At 46.7% G+C, this 17,980-nt stretch overlaps 1 protein-coding gene across 6 annotated transcripts in view; it reads left to right on the plus strand.

Moving 5' to 3' along the window:
* GPR156 (G protein-coupled receptor 156) overlaps positions 1 to 17,980 on the plus strand; it is a 44,085-nt gene that overhangs the window by 1,694 nt on the left and 24,411 nt on the right. For 2 of the 6 annotated variants that reach the window (XM_082043716.1, XM_082043710.1), the window contains exon 1: positions 16,811 to 17,053. The exons of 1 other annotated variant lie outside the window; for it this stretch is intronic. The gene's annotated coding sequence lies outside the window, so the exon portion shown is untranslated. Of the gene's footprint in view, positions 1 to 9,516; positions 10,120 to 16,478; positions 16,592 to 16,810; positions 17,054 to 17,980 lie in introns of those variants that run through there. 3 more of the 6 variants (XM_082043711.1, XM_082043713.1, XM_082043714.1) reach the window with 3 other exon arrangements.

Genomic DNA, 17,980 nt, shown 5'->3' on the forward strand with positions numbered 1-17,980 from the left:
TGCCTTTCCAAATATTTTTTTGAGTATATTTTTAAGACACTATAGGGTATATGTGCAAAGCAACTGGATGTCACTTTAGCAAATTCTGTGAGGTTTGCTTGGGAAGAGCCACCTACAGATTTTGAGAGAGACCAACTGCATACTGTTAGTTAAACTGGGGTCAGTGAGTGGCCTGTGTTTTGTTTTTCATCTCCTCTTTCAGATGCTTCTTCCTGTTCCAGGTAGACATTGTCGTACCAATGCTGAAGGACAGTAAACTGATTGGAGAGACACAATTTTAAATTGGCTGCTGGTATAACAGTAGTGAGCAACTCAGTGATGAAGAGCTTGGTTCTCCTGCCAATGGAAGTGAGCCACACAACTTGAGATCTCAAGATCTTTTGAGCTCAGGGCTGTGAGGTACCACCTTCCTTTCTTCACGTTAGCAGCAGTTGTCTTGAAGTCATGGATTTTTTTTCACTTCACAGAGTTAGATTCCACCACGGTTCCTGTTTGCACAGTGGCACCTCTGTGTGTGACAGGCTGAGACCAGAGGTGACTGGTTCTAATTTATCTCCATCCTTAACAGCATTCTCTTTCTTAACTGAAGAAGGCATCCCCTTTATGCCCCAATTCTAATAGGGCTAATAGGCTAATCTTTTTCACAGCTTCTTCACTGTAGCCACGTCAAAACTTGACAGCTTATGCAGTTAATGTCTGTATGCATTTTTAGACTTGATAAAATGTCTCTTTAAAATTTATATATATTCCTGAATATAGCTATCAAATTTTCTTTTTGCTGCTGGACTTTAAAGTGCAATTCAAGTAAGTCAGAATTCAAAACAATCAAGGACTTGTAAGAAAAACAAATGGTTGGTTGATTGATTGTTTTTTTTTTTTTCCCTCGGAGGTGGATTTGAGAGGACTAGGTATGCAGGTTTGTACTGTAGTGCCTAACGTACTGAGCCCATGGGGGTCAAGTGTTTCGGCAATTGTTAGCCCCCAAAGACTGGAAAATGTACTGAGCAACAAAATAGGTAAGGCACAACTTGAAAATACAGTGATGGATGGTAGGGACTAGTTCCTACTGTCCCTTTGTCAGGGGCCCTGAGAAGTCAACAGTGGTTTTGCCAGCATTATAGCCCTTTGTGTCAGTTTTAAATAGTGGATTTCAGTTCCGACAGATGTGTCTCCAAGTGAAGTCTTCAGTCAATGTTTCGGTATCAGTCCCCTTGTTGCTACAGCAGCCCAGCACGTCTGGCTTTTGAAACTCTTCTTAAGCTGGGACACAAGTGTGTGAAGCAAAGTTGCTCGTTGGCTCTTCCCTGCAGGGCCGGGGCCCTGCCTGCATTCATCCCCTGCCCCCTCGCCTCCCCGCCAAGGGGAGCTGCTGGTGCCTTTCTGAATGCAGGTACTTCATGTGAACAGTGGGGTCGTGTTAAAAAGAAGCAAAATATCAGCTTGACTGGAAGCAACTTATACACTTGCCAATCCTTTTATGTTTCTCTTTCTTTAATAAGAGGTGAGACTTGAGGAAGTCAGTAATGAATATTTAAACATACTCCAAAGTGGCCAGATGCAGTTTTTCATGGGCTTCTGTCCTTGTCATTTTAAGTCTTTGAAATCTTGTGTTGAATTATAATGGGAGTTGGGGGGGAGGAAGGGGAGAACCAGCTCCTTTTTGTTCCTTACTCTTGTTGGCAATAATGAATGGAAGGAATTTAATCCAATGAAAGTAATGAAACTTAATCCCTGCAATGTTTCTTTGTTACTCAGTTCAAAGAACTATTTTAATGCATCTTATTCACACCATGCTGTCCCTCCCCAGCTGAAGATCCTTCAAGTAGACTACTTCACAATGCACACAAATACAGCGGTAACTCTATCTTGGAAACCTTTCTATTGATTATTTCATTTGCCTGCCTGACTAGAGGATTGATCTTTTACTGACCTGAACGTTAAGGATAGAAAGGGTACTCATCCAGCCCTCTTGTTGAATTTTTATCATGAGCATTTGTTTTAGGAAGTCTTAAAGTGCCTTGTGTTTTTAAAAATGTATTTTGCTAGAAATGTATGATTGCAGAATATCTCTAACAGTATTTCATTATGAGCTGTAAAACAAATTGCAAACACTAAACCAAAAATGTTATTTCTACAGTTGTCTGTCCGTTATTTACCGGCATCTCGATTCTGGTATTGCTGCAGGTAGAACCCTTGCAGAATTGTAAACATAAAAAGTGGGGCTATACCTGGTGGGGGAACAGATGAGATTTGACCGGTGCTGTGTGAAACAAAGAGTAGGTGAGACTTCCAAAGGGACTGCTGAAACTGTTGGGGCCCTCTTGGGACAGATCAGCGTGTGTGTTACAGAGCAGACCCTGGTCTACTTCTGGTATACTGTTGCAGAGATTTGCTCCACAGTTTAAAGGTAGAAGCAACTCACAGGCAAGACAAATGTATGAACAAGAGAAGGCCAGTGTCATGGTGGGATTTTCCAGCAACAGGAAACAAGAGTCCTAAAGTTCTCAAGTTGTTTCTCTGTTAATACGCCAACCCTGAAACCTAAAAATGATTTTTTGAATGTTCATTTTCTGATCATGTTAACTGGCTAATGTGTTCCCATTTCTTGTATAATCCCATGTTTCCTCCTACATCCTGAAGAGTTTTTGTGATCTATTGCCAAAATGCTCCAGATCCTGCTGTGCAATTACCAGTGCAGAAACGTGGTGTATTGGAAAATGGGACAGTAGGAAACAAGAATTACTTGATATTAACTTCAACAGAAACTATTTCAGAGATGGTTCAACTTCATATGTAATGAAAAACCTCTCAAATGATACAGCAGCCCCATTTCAAATATGGTAAAATACCAAGGAATGCAGTGACCTTGCCTGTAATAAAGAGGCTTCAAGTATTCTTGCTTCTTTTTGTTAATTGATTTAAAGAGAACCTTTTCTGTGCCTTCTTAATACCTTTCTTATATTTGCAAAAAAATCGTGGAAGTGCTGGTTCAAAGAAACTTCTGGTGGTCTCTACTCCAACCTCTTCATTTAAGCAGGATTATCGCCAGCACTAGTTCAGTTTGCTGTGGGTTTGTCTAGCTGAGTCTTGGGAACCTCCAAGGATGAAGAGTCCAGAATCTCTCTTCCTCTGGTGTTATAATCTCTTTCCAGTGCAGAAGTCTCTCCAAATGTCCAATATCTTCCTGACATGATTTACCCATCTTCTAATCTCAAGGAGCAAATCCTGGCTCTCAAACTTTCTTCTCTGCTTTTAGCACTAATGCAATGAGAAGAGTGTAAACAAAACATGACATAGATGCCTGAAGCAGATGTTCAAAATGTCAAATTTGACCTGTTAGGCTCAGGTGGAATTGCACAGATCTGAAGGGGAGTGTTATGCTGATGCTTTGGAAGTGCTCTTAATAAAGCAGAGCTTTATTAAGATGGGCTGCCTTAGGTGGTCAAGACAGCCAGAGCCGAATGTATGCACCTTTTCCTCTGCACTGAGGTTTTGAGTGGCAGCTACCAACTGTTTAAAAAAATTATTGGAAGGAAGTTGTAGTGCTTCACTGAAGAAGGCCAGGGCCATCTGCATCCTTAGTCATAGTCTGGAAATAGCAGGCCGTGTCCAAGTGTCTCTTACCTTTCCAATAGCCACTGCTCTATGGTGACTTACCAGAAGAGGGTTGAGAGCGTGTGTTTGTGTACCACAACTTGTTGGGGTCTCCTCTCTCACCCATCAGCAAAGTGAAGAGTTTTGGCAAGAAGGTTTAACAGCAGACAAGGTCCTTTCAGGATAGAGGGGAAGGTAATCCATAGCACAGCCCAAGTCTTTCTTCCAATTGGTCTTTTGTGGTGATGTGAGGGTGCAGGTCATCTGATGTCAGTCCAGGGATGGGTCACCTAGGGAACACCGAGGACCTTTCTCTTTGCCCTGGCCTGGGACTTACTGGTGGCAGCTCAAAGCTTGCTATTGAACTTGCAAAGGATTAAGATACCTTCAGAGTGTTGTCCCAACCCCCTGTCTGTAACCCCTTCTTGACTCTGTGGAAAAAGCAGCACCTGAAGTCAGTACTGGTCAGCAAGTTGTACACTTATCCTAAATACTACACTTTGGTTAGTGTCGAAGCCTCGGAAGGCTACCTGCCATTCACACATTTCTGAAGATTATAGCTGGTGTGTTCGCAAATGTATGATTTCTCCAAGCTGCATCGTTTCTCGTATAAGAAAATGTGACAGACCAGGAGTATTACAAGGTCCTTGCCTGTGCTGTGACACAGGTGCTGATGAACTGGTAAACTGGGAGGGCAAACAAGCCCTTCATCTGGATGACAGTTTGGGTGCAGGCAGGGGATCGCAAGTTGAAGCCCAGCAGGTTGGCATGTCATCCTTTACATTAGCAAGGACAGAAACATCTACTGGTGGTGAGAGGACCGCTATGAAAGGTGCGGGATTGTTTTATTTGGGGGTTGTCCCTGAAAGAATGAATTTCAGCCTTAGGGCTTTGAAAATGGGTAGAAAAGGAAAATGCCATTGTGGAAAAATGTTTTTCCATAATTCCTGGGGGTCCTGGCATCCATCTTAAAATTGACTTTATAACAAACATGCGTAAAATCGGGCAAATGTTGCCCTTTGTGCCAGACAACATCATGTGGTTCCTCTCCAAAGCCTGGCTTTGAAAATGCTGTTTTATTAATTCTGGGGAGGGCAGCCTCATTGTTTCTCAGGAACAACAGCCACATGGTTGGTGTAGATGACTTAATGAATTCTCCTTATGAGCAGGATGACACTGAACAAGTCTTCACCAAGCTGGCAGATCATGGAAATGGGAGGAGTGGGGATGCAGAGCTGGACACTAGAAGTGAGGGACCTTCTTTTTCCCTTGACGATAGCTCTCTGCTTGCAACGCGCTGGGTGTTTTTTTTGGAGGTGTGAGAAGTCTGGATTTTGGAGAACAACCTTTGCATCAGGTAAAGAGGTCACTGCAACTCTCCTATCTCCTTGGCAGAGGATCCCTCTGAGCTGCTTAGGGCAGGACTTTGTTGCCCTGTGTTTTGCTCTGCTCTTGGTTGGAGGGTCCATGAGGCTCCCTGAACTCAACCCCCTACCCATAAAGCCTCCCCACACACAAAGGGGGCTGGTGAAAGCACTGGCTGAACCCCGCACTTTATTTCTGTTGTGCGTAATACTGCTGAAAGGGACTCACTGGAAGATTTTAAAACATCCCTTGCGTTTATATAAGCAAACTCCCTTTATAATCCAAATCAGACCTGAGCGGTTTGCAGCAGTGTTTTTTATCTTCAAATAAATGCTGCAATGTGTTTTCCAAAGGTGGGTTCCCTAGTTACTCTCTTCAGATATTTGGAGTTAAATTGCATTTTTGTTTGTTTTTCTTTCTTTCTTTCTTTAAAGCAGTAGTGAGTCTTCTACTGAGAGATATAATCATAAAAGGCCTTGCAAAAAAACCCCATGTGACTGGGCTCGTTGAAACACGTTTTGAAACGGTCCAGGAATGTCTGAAACTTCATGTTGGCCTTTCACAACTTGCAATCCCGTCTGGCTGCCTTGCCCTTTGAAAACCTCTTCAAGAGGTGACCTTTTGCCATGGTTTGTGGGGAAAGCCCACCCTAAAAGCCTGGCCACCTGGCCATGGCTCGACCTTGGTCCCAGTCACAGCTCTCCAAGCATCCTGCCTAGAAACACTTTGCAGTGCTTTTAGGAAAACAAATTTTGTTTGGTGTGTATGTGGAGGGGAGAAGTACGGCCTTGGGAGGCAAAAACCTGCCTCGATCAAATGCTGCCAGCTGGCATACACCAGGCGTGTCACGGCAGCGGGTGTTTTCATCCCTGTACTCTGAGGTCTCTACGAATGGGAGCCTTGAGGAAGAAACCTGCTGTGGAGCGTGTCCAGGAGCATCTCATTTGCTTCTCCATCTCTTGATAAAGACTGCGGGCATCTTACCCTATTCATGTGGCAGTGAAAAGTATGTGTCTGGTTTACTGCTATAAATTTGGCTTGCATTAATAGTGGCTGGCAAAGTCCTGATGGGGTGTATTCTTGCTCCTATGTTCCCCACTTCAAGCAGGAGATTGTGGCTAGTGAATTCCCCCAAGGAAAGAGAGCAAAGGCAGGCAGGGCGTCTCCCAGGGCCAGCATATTCCTGTGGCAAGCAGGAGCCTGAGCTTGTGCTTGTTTACTTGCACCAGTTGCTCATAAATGCCCCTGTGCAATGCCATTTGCAGAGCGGGGGATTAGCAGGGTTTGTCTTCCATCAACAGTACAGAAAAACGTGTGTGCAATGTGCAAGGGGAGGGGGAGTTACTGTAATTCCTGCTGGCGAGGATGTTAAAAGCGTGGATCCCAACGTGGTCTGGGGGAGGCACAGCTCCGGCTGAGCCCTGCACATAAAAACAAGAGGTTCATGTGAGGTGCCTCCCAGGCTTAGGAAATACCACTATGCAGTTGACCTTTGCATGCAAAAGGTGATTTTTCTCAAAGAAAGAGGCTCCCCAGCAGTTGCATCCTTCTGCTCAGGGTTGTCACAGGGGTGCTGTTCTGACAGTTGCAGATCTGCCCCTCCAAGGTGGCTGCCTTTGATAAGCGTATTGAAAACAGGTGGCAAAAGTGTCACTACTGTGTCACACTATCAGTTACCTAAGTTTTGTGAGTGTTCCTCTTATGGTTGAAGGAATACAGACTCATGAATAATTCCTGAAACCCAATACCAGCTTCTGAACCAAGGGTCTCCTGACAGACAACACCTTCCAACATCCTTTGTGGTCTCCTGGCAAAAGTACAACTCTAGGTGGTGATCTGTGACATTTATCATGGGGTCTGAGGGTGGTTTCTGTAACAGGTGAGTGAGGAGGGAACATCCTCTTTAATGGAATGTTCTGAACTCCAGTCCCTCTTCAGGCAAGCTGTATTTTCTGCTTCAACAGATTTATGGAATAGGCCTTCTATACCATTCCATGCATCATGTCTAGTGAAGATAAGTCTCATCTGATGCTTTTTTTAAACCATCATAGTGTTTTCTCCAGCTTTCTGGGAGCAAAAGTGAAACCTAATGATACTTTGACACAACAAAATGAGGCATATCTGCTCTGGTCTGACACTACTTAGTGATGGTGGTGTGATACAGGGTTTGTGAATAGAGGCAGAATATACTTCATCATGGTTTAAGGTAACAGATGTTGCTTTTTCCATGTATAGGAATGTAGCAAGTTAGAAATACGGAAATATTCCTCACAAACAGTTGTTTCATGTTGATCATATTAGTGCACTGGCAGATAAATCCTCCGCTAATATCTGGGATGATGGAAAGATTCAGCAAATCCTTAAGATGCTGACTAGTTCATCACCAGTGGAAAACCTTTTCATCCTTCCAAAGGTTCTCCAGACAACTCTAACAGTTGTGGTCCTGATCCAGGCAGCCACAGGAGGTGACCATGGGTCCGCAGCAATTTTGGTCATGCAGTACTCTAATTCCTGAAGTGGCTGAAACGGCATTTGAAAAGACTGTTTCAGTCATCTTTTGCTACTGCTCCAGGTGCCAAGATAATGTGTTTTCCCAAGCCTCCTTCCCAGAAATCTGGTACACCCTTGAGTTTAAATAAGCATTGCAGAAGCTGAGCTGGTGTTTTATTAGAATGCGTCAGTGCTGGCACTCCTGGTTAGAGTGATAAAAAAGCCTTCCATTGCCCGTGTTTTCTCCTCATCGTAACGTGCCTGAACATCCCGGATCTGAGGGGTTTCCACCTGACTGTTGAATTTTACATGTCAGCCAAACCATTTCATCAATTACTTTCTCTTCCCTTTCCTTGTACAGAAACAACTTTTTCAAACTCGAAAGTCCTGTTGCTTTTGTCATTAACTGTTTTTCATTTTTTTCCAGGGTGAAAAAAGCTGACGAATGTCTTCATGATCTTTTATTCAGTAATAAGTGTTCTCTCTGTGCAAATTTCACTGGTAAACGTATAGTCAAAACTTTTTCACAGGCTTTTTTTTTTAAGAAAAGAAAGGCATGTTTCTTTTATTTTTAAGGCATCCCATGATGAACGGCTTTCGAAACCTTCAGAGAAACTGAGGAGTTCACAACATCAGGGCTGGTGCGTGTCGCTCTATGAAATCTGTGATTATAACGCTTCTAAACGACAGCAAGCAAAAACTCCTGTGGGTTGTAAAATATTTTCCCATCTCGGTTTTTAAAAGTTGGGGTAAAGCAATCTGCAGTCGCTGCTTCGAGTTTCTTAGTGGCAACAAAGCAGTGAGTTTATTTGTCAAAGAGCTTCAAAGCTCAGTTAAAAATTCTGTACTAGAGATCTGTGATTTTTGAGGTACATGTCCCTGACTCAAAGTAACTTAAAAGCTGTAGAAAACCTATCATATGACTTGTATTTTAGGTGTAAAATGTGGGCATATTTAGGTCAGTGCCTCTCATGCATAAGATGTGCTTAAGCAGTTGTTAAATCAGGTATTGAGCCTCTACGGAAAGCTGCTGCAGAGCCGCACTTGAAACAATAGTTCTGCCTTTAAAATCCGTTTGTGCCAGATTTACAGATGGTAAAAAACAATTGTTTCCTCACATGCCAGGCTTGCATTTGCCTTGTTGTTTCTCAGTCGTCACTCTTCCTCCTCCTGTTCCTGCTCCACTTTCCCTATTACCTTCAGCTGATGAACTCCCGACTTACAGCAATATTGTGGCTTAAGCATGTACCTTAACACCAGTAGTGTTTAATGTCATTCAGCCATTGTTACTCAAGTCCTAAAGCTCAGCCTATTCTTTCTGCAGTGTGTGCTTGTCTTCCCCACCATCTGAGTTCATTGTCCAACATCTCATGGTGATGCCGTAAATTAATATTTTATCCCGGGCATGGAGGAACGCCACAGCTTTTCCTTCTCCATGCTACTCACGATATCTGCACTTGCTGCTCTTTGGACATACTGATCTTCTTCTGACTTGACAGATTTTGTAGAGATATTTGCTGCACAAGATATTTGGGGCACATGTCAGTTCCTTCAGTGATACTAGTCATCTTTTTACCTTCCCACTTATCCCAGTTCCTTCCTTGAACTCAAATTTACTGAATTATTCTTGATATTACAGATATCAAAATGCAGATGGTGGTAACTTCAATTTCCTGACCCTGTTGCTCATAACCCATTCTGCCTTTGTTTCTGAAGTCAGCAGCGCTGTCCTTGTGAAAGTCAAGGGTTGGCTTTGATTCAGCAGATTGACTCAGCTCTTCAGCCTTACAGGCCTAGCTTTGCTACCGTTTGCCTCCACACAGCACCCCTTTCTTCTCTCATTCTCTCTTGTGCATAAGGATTTTTCCATGACCCCATCATACTCCTTTTCCCTTCCATTCCTCGTGTTGCAGCCCCTTCTCTGGCAGCTAGAAGATAAGTCCACTCTGCCAAGGATCCCCATTCACATGGATGAGCTTCTCCACAGTGCTTGTGCAAGTGGCTGGTGGCCTTTCTTCTTTCTGACCTTCTTCTTGCCTTCTCTTCTTGCCCTCTTCTTCCTCCTAGTGAGCCTGGAAGCACCACCTTCCACCGCTGGTCTCCAGCACTCCATAGCCGTACCCACAGGGATGGGTAAGGACACAGACAGCTGGTCTCTGCTCCAGGATGGCCCATTCAAGGTGGACATCAGAACCTCCTCATTCAACATGCTCCCATCAGCCTCAGGAACAAGCATCGAGCGATGAACATCTCCCACCAACACCTTCTACTCCATGTGCTTGTCAGCTCAGGTTCAAACTGAAGTCTTTGTCTCTAAGGGCTGCCACAAGCAAGGGTTTTCCTTGATTGTGAGGATCCAGAAACAGGGATGTGCTGTTCTTGCCTGGCAGCAGAGTGTTTGATAGCCGGGGAGACAAGTGCCAGGCCCCTGCTGTGACAAGGGACAACCTTAAAAGGAAGGTGGTGGCCTGTCTTGCCAGCTCTTACAAGGAAAAATACTTCAGATGTGGCAGCTAGAGCCAGAAACAAGGGACGCTTCTGTTGTGCACTGCATGTGCATTAGATCTGCATTAATAGAAAGGGGTTTGTTTTTGTTTTTCTTCTCTGTTGTTAGAAAGAAAAACATCTTCACCGTGCCAGGTAGAAGAAAGAACACAGTGAATAACTGAGGTGAGATCATTGTATGACTTCATGAGTAGTCACGAACTGCTACAATTGAAGGAAACTATCGTTTGCCACCTGTTATTTAGCAGACAGGCACTGCTGAAACTCGGCTCCACTGCAGACTTTATTGTTTCTCTGTCAAATCCTAAGAGGCTGAGATACCTCCCAGGAGACCACTAATCACTGCTGGGGTTGGGTGTTTCTGGCAGCACTAAGTGAACCTTAAAAGGTTTGGTGGTTCAGATTAGCATCAAAGAGGCTGAACACTTCCCCTGGGTTCCAGGTCATGCTAAACCTTTAATAAAAATCCTACACTGAGTCTCAATATGAAAAGAAAGGGCGAGCAGGCTTATTGACGGCATCTAGCATGACCAGTCCCTCACCTAAAATTAGCCAAACTCCTGGTATCCTGTGTCAGCATGTGCTTGGGCACCCAGGCATGGTCTTTCACTGAAGTATCACCTAACCTTGGAGGACATTAGTCATTCACTCACCAAAAATGGGGACCAATGAATACCAAGTTTCCAATGGAAAATACAAATAGGAAAAACAAGAAGCAGAAAACCACCTGGTTCTTCAGGTTTTTTTCCCTAATTTTCTGTATTATGGTAAAAAAAAGTCATTCTATGTCCAGCTCAGTTGAGGATGGTCTTCCCACCAGCAGACCCTGTGGTTTGCCACAAGAAGCAATTCTGCCTGATCCCATCCCTGTGAGAGGGATGTACCCATGTCTAATGAAAGCTGTGCACATGCCCCTTCCCCATGCTGGAGTAGGGGAGAGAACGATTCACCAGGTTTCTCTCTCCCCATCCAGCCACTGGGACTTGTATAAACTTAATAGCTTTGAGACTCCCAGCCCACTGTTGAATTTGTTGCAATTTGCTAGGTGGTTTACAAATTATTGGTGAAGAGGAGATGCTGGGCAGACAAACACATGCAATGAATAAGCCTTGTTCCCTTAGGACATCACCCTAAAAATGGGAATGGTCCTAACTGGTCTCAGAAGATCTCATCAAAGATGAGGCAACCGTTTGTCTCAAAGTCCTGAGACCAAACCTATATGAACATCCTTGTTTGCCAGAGCCAGACAGATGCTTGGTGCCTCCTCCACCAGAAAGCTTGGTCACAACCTCCCTCGATTCCCTTACACACTGCCTACACATTGTGGTGTAAGGTCAGCCTGCTGCTTTCTCAGAAACCCTACCATGGCTTCCTTTTCCTTAACACAGCACCTAATTCATAACCTCATGATTTCCCCTTGATGCCATCCTGAAAAAATAATAATTAGTGTGTGGGAAACCAACTTACAGGAGGTTGGCAACCTCTCTCCCACATCTGACAGAGGATTTGCTCCATCCTGCTGCTCTGCCCCGTCTGCAGGCAGGCTGATCCCAGCATTGCCACTGGTGGGGTGCAGAAGGTCTTCACAGAGAGTTTTTAACACCCCATGGATCTGCTTAATGGGTGGAGCAGAAAGGATCAGGGAGAGTTGAAGCAGACCTGCCTTTCCACTGGCAGTGAGCACCAGATCCTTTCTTACAGGGAACTAGCCAAATGGTGGCTGGAAGGAGATCATGCCTCAGGCCCAAGCCTTCCATGAATTTCTGACCTGACCCCCTGTAAGGCAGATCTTGGATAAGCCTTATTTTGTGTAAGAGACAGGTGGGATGAGTAGGGTGTTGTTAGCAAACCAGTTTTCCCTAGTGGGAGTGAGCTTCGTTTCCAAGCATGTGTAAAGCACGCTGGAGCTGATATTCCTGCCCAGATGTGTTCCAAGTGTTGTAGCTTTTGCTTACAAGGGGATGTGGGTTTCATGCCACTAGCAGGTGCTTGCCTTCCACCAGATTCTTAGTCTTCCCTTGGATTCCTCTGGTTTTCCCCATTTTTTCCTATCCTCACCCGGCTCACTCCTAAGATCTTGGACCCCACCTAGCAACAGTGGGGTCCACATCAACCATACAAAGATTGTAATGTCATCTTTCTGAGACATTATTTCAAATCTGAGAAGATGCAGGGCTGTGTGTTACAAAGAAAGTGGAGTTTTTTAGCTTGCCCTGGGTGGAGCAGCACTAGGTGGCCTAATAATTTGCTGTGGAAGAAGTGAGTTACAAACTCATCCTAAAGTGAATCACATAAATATGGAAAATAGGCTTGAATGGGAATGTGACCTGGCTCATACTGCTCTCCTCAGCTGCATCTAGCCTCTCCTGGCAGAGATTTCACCGTGTGAATAGACAGTCTTCCAGGATGTATTGGGGGGAATGGAATGAGCAGTGGGAGCCCCTCTGAGTGCAGCTCTTTGGCTCAATTTGCAAGAGTGGCCCACACAAGTGCCCAGTTGCCTTAACAAGGCAATCAATTATAATTGGCAGCTCCTGTTAAGGAAAACAAAGAGGAGTTAAGAAGGGACTATTTAGGGAGGGTTACAAAGCCAGTAGGATGGTATGAAAGTACCAAGGGTTTATTTGAGACTTCAGGAACCTCAGGAAAGTAGAAGGAAGTTTAAGTGGTCATATCAAAGGTCCTGTGAGCTGGAGGAAAGGATAGGAGCTCCTGGAGGTTAAAGCAGAGGCTGGTGTTTGCTGAGTGGCTGCATTGTGTGGGGGACTCAGCCCTGGTCTGTGGGGGCAGAGTGGTGTTACAGGATGGGCTGCCTGTCCAAAGCGCAGCACCCAGCCTCACAGCCTGGAAATGGGCTGGAAAAGGCAGGATGTTTCCAATGAACCCTGCAGAGAGAATCTTCAAATGGGCAAAAGCTTCGGAAATTTAAACTCAAGGGACTGTGGGCTAAATGGGTATGTGAAAAGAAGAAAATGTATCTGTTTTTAAGATTCCAGAAAAAGAAACTTTGTTAATAAGATAAAAATTTGGAAAAGTTTCATTTTTAAGACTGAATTGGGCAAAACTGGTATTGCTTAAGTGTGGCCAGATACTTTCTCTTACAGAAATGGTGCAACTGCTGGCTACTGCATGCTGAGAAAGGAGATAGTGAATGAAAGAGATAAGGGTGGTGCTTCATGTTAATGGCAACATTACCTGTTTTACAATGAGGGGTAACTCTGAGCAGACTGTATGTATATCAATGCACTAATTAGTAAAGCCCAAGAGGGAGTACTCTGTGCACGGCTGTGTGTATAACTGACTGCCTCATCAAACGAGACCTGGGACGGATGTCTCTCTACAGGCTTATTTGCAATGTGTGAAAAGAAAACTATATTTGCATAGAGAATTTAATTCTAGGACACATCTGTGGAGATTGCCTGCAGGCCAACGACAAGTCTCATGAGAGTTTATAAGTGTGCTGGATGATAATTTCCCAGCAGAGGATGCATCCATCCAGCACATGCTGTCTCCCCTTTAGATTCACAGTGACGGGTAAAGAAGAATTTGTCGCTGAGCTACCAGCAGTTAGTTGCCTCATTACAATCAATGTAAGCAAAGTCAGGACAATCACAGGTAGTATATATGAATTCGGATTTTCAAAGAGACTGATTTTCCCCAAACTGAAGAAAGTACAAATTTCAGTTTGTCCTGAAGAGAATATAGACAAATTTAGTGAAATCTGACTGAAAAGCGAGTTGCTTAAGGGACGTTTAGCAGGTGGCTAAAAGCTGTAGTTAAAATAGAGGGCAGTTTTGATGTTGCTGTGTTTGACACTTGGGTTGAATGTGAACACTTCAGAATGGACAATGTGTATGTGTTAAATGGGTTGAAACCCTGCTACTTAGGAGGGTTGAAACCCTGCTACTTAGGAGGCTACTTAGACCTTAGGAGAAAGGGGTTAATGCTAATGACTGACAAGTAGGGGGTCCACAAAAGCAATCTCCAAGCCCACTTTTTTCAATGGTAAACTTGAAGTAAATATAAAATTGTTGTATGAAGCCTGGAGCAAATGACATGGGCCCTGTCTCCAAAAGGAGGTGCTGTGTCTCAGATGTCCACAATCCCCAAGAAGGATCTGGCAGATAAAATGTATAAATAGCTCTGTGCGGGATAAACGGGATGCTGTGGATGAAGAGCCAGAAGAACAGTGAGGAGGTGTGAGCAGGTGGTTTATCCTTCCTATTGGGCAGTGTGATGGTCACTGAACCCCTCTGGGTAGCTCTGCAGTCTAAATTTTCAATAAGATTTTTAAAAAGAGTGGGGACTGAGCCAAGCTGAGTCATGGAAAACAGCTGGAAAAAACCCTGCATCCTACCTCCCCTGGCAATTTCAACCAAGTTCAGCTTTTGCTTTCCCTTCTTAGGATCCAGCCTCGGACTGAGCCATGCCGATGTTGGGCTCCAGTTATACCCTGGCATGGGGTGATGTGTTCCCAACATGGGGTTACTGACTGTTCTCTAGGCACAGCAGGATCCTTTGGGATAAAAGGGGCCTCATCCCTGCAGAGATAATAATACAACTCAACTGTGGGCTTTCTGCCCCTCTCTGGACCCCTATTCACAGAATCACAGGGTGTTAGGGATTGGAAGGGACCTCAAAAGATCATCTAGTCTAATCCCCTTGCTGAAGCAGGAACACTTTGAGGCTACCTGCCAGCATAAATCCTTCCTTGGTATGTACCTGTAGCACATCACACGCTTTTCTGCCTCCAGACAAAACACCCAGGCATTTACCTGGAGTCCTTAACATCCTGGCTGCAGACACATGTTGTTTAAGAGAGGCAAGTGACAACTGGAGGGATGCCCCAGCCCTTGGAGGGCTGCAGAGCTAGCTGGAGTGAGGTCATGGTCCTGCTTCTGCTGGGTGAGGAATAAGAGGTGACACGTGCACACCTCTATATCTATTGGTGCAGAAATGTCAATGCCCCCTGAGCTTTGATTTTTCTTTTTTTTTAATTATTTTTTTTTAGCGCTAAACCCAGGAGCAAAACTGAAGCACTCACAAAGCGGTGCTTCCCTGCTATCACTGTTTACAAGGAGCTTAGTAATAAGCATGAGTCAGTGGGGCAACATGAGCGTTTTCTGTTAGCATTGGGAGGAACCAGAAATGAGGTACCTAGCTCCTGTTTCTGTGTGACCAGTCAGCTTCCCGCTTCTCTCCCCTCCCTCCCCACCATGAGACATTTTGGTTTATTATCCTGGTTTTACAGAGGTGGAGACCAGATTGGTAAATCCAGACTAAGAGCCTGTATGTTTTAAAAGAGGTCAGACTCCAAGAGATATTTAGATATGTGGGACCTTCATTGCAGCCACTGTGAGCTGCAGATGTTCTGCACCTCTGCAAATCAGGGTACTGCTGCTTCCAGTGCCAAAATACAGATTTAATCCATATTAGGGCCTCCAGCTTTCAGACTGCTGGCCACCAGGGCTGGATCTTAGTCTTTCAAGGCTTTCCAAAGGGCTTTTTCATTCTCCTTTGAACATGGCAGTAAGAAGGCTCCTAGCTCCTTCACCTGCTCCAGATGTCACCATCTGCCCCACCAGGAGCTCCAGGACTGAAACCCAAAATATCTGCCTTTGTCACCAATTGGTGTCCAGGCTGGGAAATGCTTTCTAGAGGGTGGTGTGTTAGACTCCTTGGGGAAGGGCACATCTCTCTGTTTTCCCTCAGAAGAGGATGGGAAAAGGGAGTGGAGCAGTCCTACTGCAGATTCCCCTCTTTCTCCTCTGGAACTTCAGTCAAATCCAGCAAAAGGAGGTGGGAGCTGCTGCCTGAACTGGTGACCACAAGCTGGTTGCTTTTACCATGCTGGAGAACTAACAGGTCTGTGTGTTTATGACAGTGCCACGTGGCACAGCATACCTAACAGGGCTGCTCAAACCTCTCCGCTCCCATTCAGACCAAGACTGCATCTGGCCCATGGCTCTGCAGGTTTGGGAATTAAAGGACAGGAGTGAAAAAAATAGCACTCTTCATGCTGAGGCCTGGCAGAGTCAAATAATGAGGTAACCAAGAGTGTATAAAGACAGAAAACCTGTGTGGCCTTATGGCTTTCCACAAACAACCTTTTCCAGTAGCACCTGGCACTTTGCTGCAGGCTCGGAGAGAAACTGGTGCTGGAGCAGAGCTTTTGGCTTTCAGAGCGGGGGAAGAAAATCCAGTAAAATTGAGTGGATGTCTTGTGGGGAGAGACCAAGAAGTTGCTGGGGGCAACAGGGTTGTAGGAGGCAGAATGAAATGGGCAGCACCGGGATGCTGAGAGAGGTGGTGGGTCTGTGCACATGACACTGAGTGTTGCTCATGCAGACATACCTATTGCAGTAGTCACGTTGGCTACCACTAGCCATGGGGCTGCACAAGCAGGTTGCAGAGTGCAGGCTGGCCACCCTCACATTTACTCACCTTCTCCGGCCGGTTTTGCCACAAATGTGGGGGTTTTGTGCTGCCTCAGCTGCAGGGAGGGCCCAAGCCAGACGGCTTATTACCGGCCGGGCTGTGTCCCCACCTGCAGCAGCGGTGCAGGGACAGGAGACAGGCATTGCCGTGGGGCAGCAGGACGGCCCGTGGGGCTAACGGGACGTGGCATCGTGGTCAGGTCAGATATGGCCGGAGGGGTGTTGGTGGGGCTCTGACACGGGAGGTGTTTTGGGGAGGGGGTGACACTGCTGTTGCATGAAGCAGGCGCGATGATTACGAGGGCGAGAAGGCGCCGGTGTGAAGCAGGGTTCAACCCCCCCGGGGTTTTTCCCCGCCGCTGCGAAGTGTTGTCCCGGGTCAGATGGAAACGGGGCCGGAGTCCCGGCGGAGCCGCGGGCCGGGCGGGCGGGAGGAGCGCCGCCGCCCCGGCCCCTCCCCGCCGCCCGCCTCCGCCGGGCCGTACCGTGCCGAGGCGCTGCGGGGCGGCAGCTGGCGCGGAGCTCCGCGTCCCCCGGCGGCGGGGGGCTGCTCCCCGTCTCAGCCCAGCCCGGCTCGGCCGCTGACGGAGCACTCGCCCCCCCGCGCCGATCGCAGGCAGCCCCGCAGGTTCGCACCCCACGCCCGGGTGCCGTCCCCGCAGGTGGGTCGGGGTCTCGGGGGGACTGGGGCGAGGGAGGCCGGCAGCGGGGGTTGGGGCTGCCCCGCTCCAGCCGGTCCTGCTGGAGGTGGGGTGGCTGAGACGAGGGGTGCCGTTTACCTCCCGAGTTGCTTTTCTACCCCGAAGCTCTTTGCTTTTGAGTGTTTGTCTCCCCTTGCTCCCGTCCCCGCGGTGAGCGGGGTGGCGGGGGTGCAGCCCTGCGAGACCCCCAACGCAGCGAGGCCGTGGGGCTGGGCTGGCAGTTGCCAGAGGGGAAAGGTGGCAGCACCCCCGAGCACTTCCCCTCCCAAGCGGGTCTGTCGTGGTTTGGGGTCTCACTTTGGGGATGGAGCGCTCGCTCCTCCTTTGCCGTTCGCTGGCTTGGCGGTGCCCAGAGTACACCCCTGAGTTGAAACTGGTGCTGGACTTGAGCCGGAGTTTTGTAGCTCTCTAGAAAATGCTGTCCCAAAAGCTCCAAGCAGCGCTGTAGAAGAGGCTGTGGGAGTGGGAGCCTGACGGCACTTTGCGATAGAAAAGGGCCGTCCTGCAGGATGCAAAGATGTGCAGTGGCAGCGCTGGTTAGTTTGTTCTAATGAAACTGCAGCTACCTGGGCAAGCTGTATGCATTGCTGAATTTAATTTTGGGGGAAGAAAGGTTGCAACCAACCCCACGGTGCAACCTGCCCACTTTGGGGAGACAGAGAGAGAGGGACTCATGTGCCCCTTCAGCGCTGGATCCATGGTCCTGCCCCTGCTTGCTGGGGATGAGAGTCCCCCAGGAAGCACCCCAATGCATTTGCTCCTCTGCAGCTGCTGGAGCTGAGCATCACACAGCAGCCTGGGGCTCGGGCATGTCTTGGGGATAGCAGCTCATGGAGCTCTCTCCCAGACCTAGGTTTTTCCACTGCCCCACAGGTGATCTGCAGCCTG

This window comes from Streptopelia decaocto, assembly GCF_964273445.1.
Source record: "Streptopelia decaocto genome assembly, chromosome: 1".
Lineage (NCBI taxonomy): Eukaryota > Metazoa > Chordata > Aves > Columbiformes > Columbidae > Streptopelia > Streptopelia decaocto.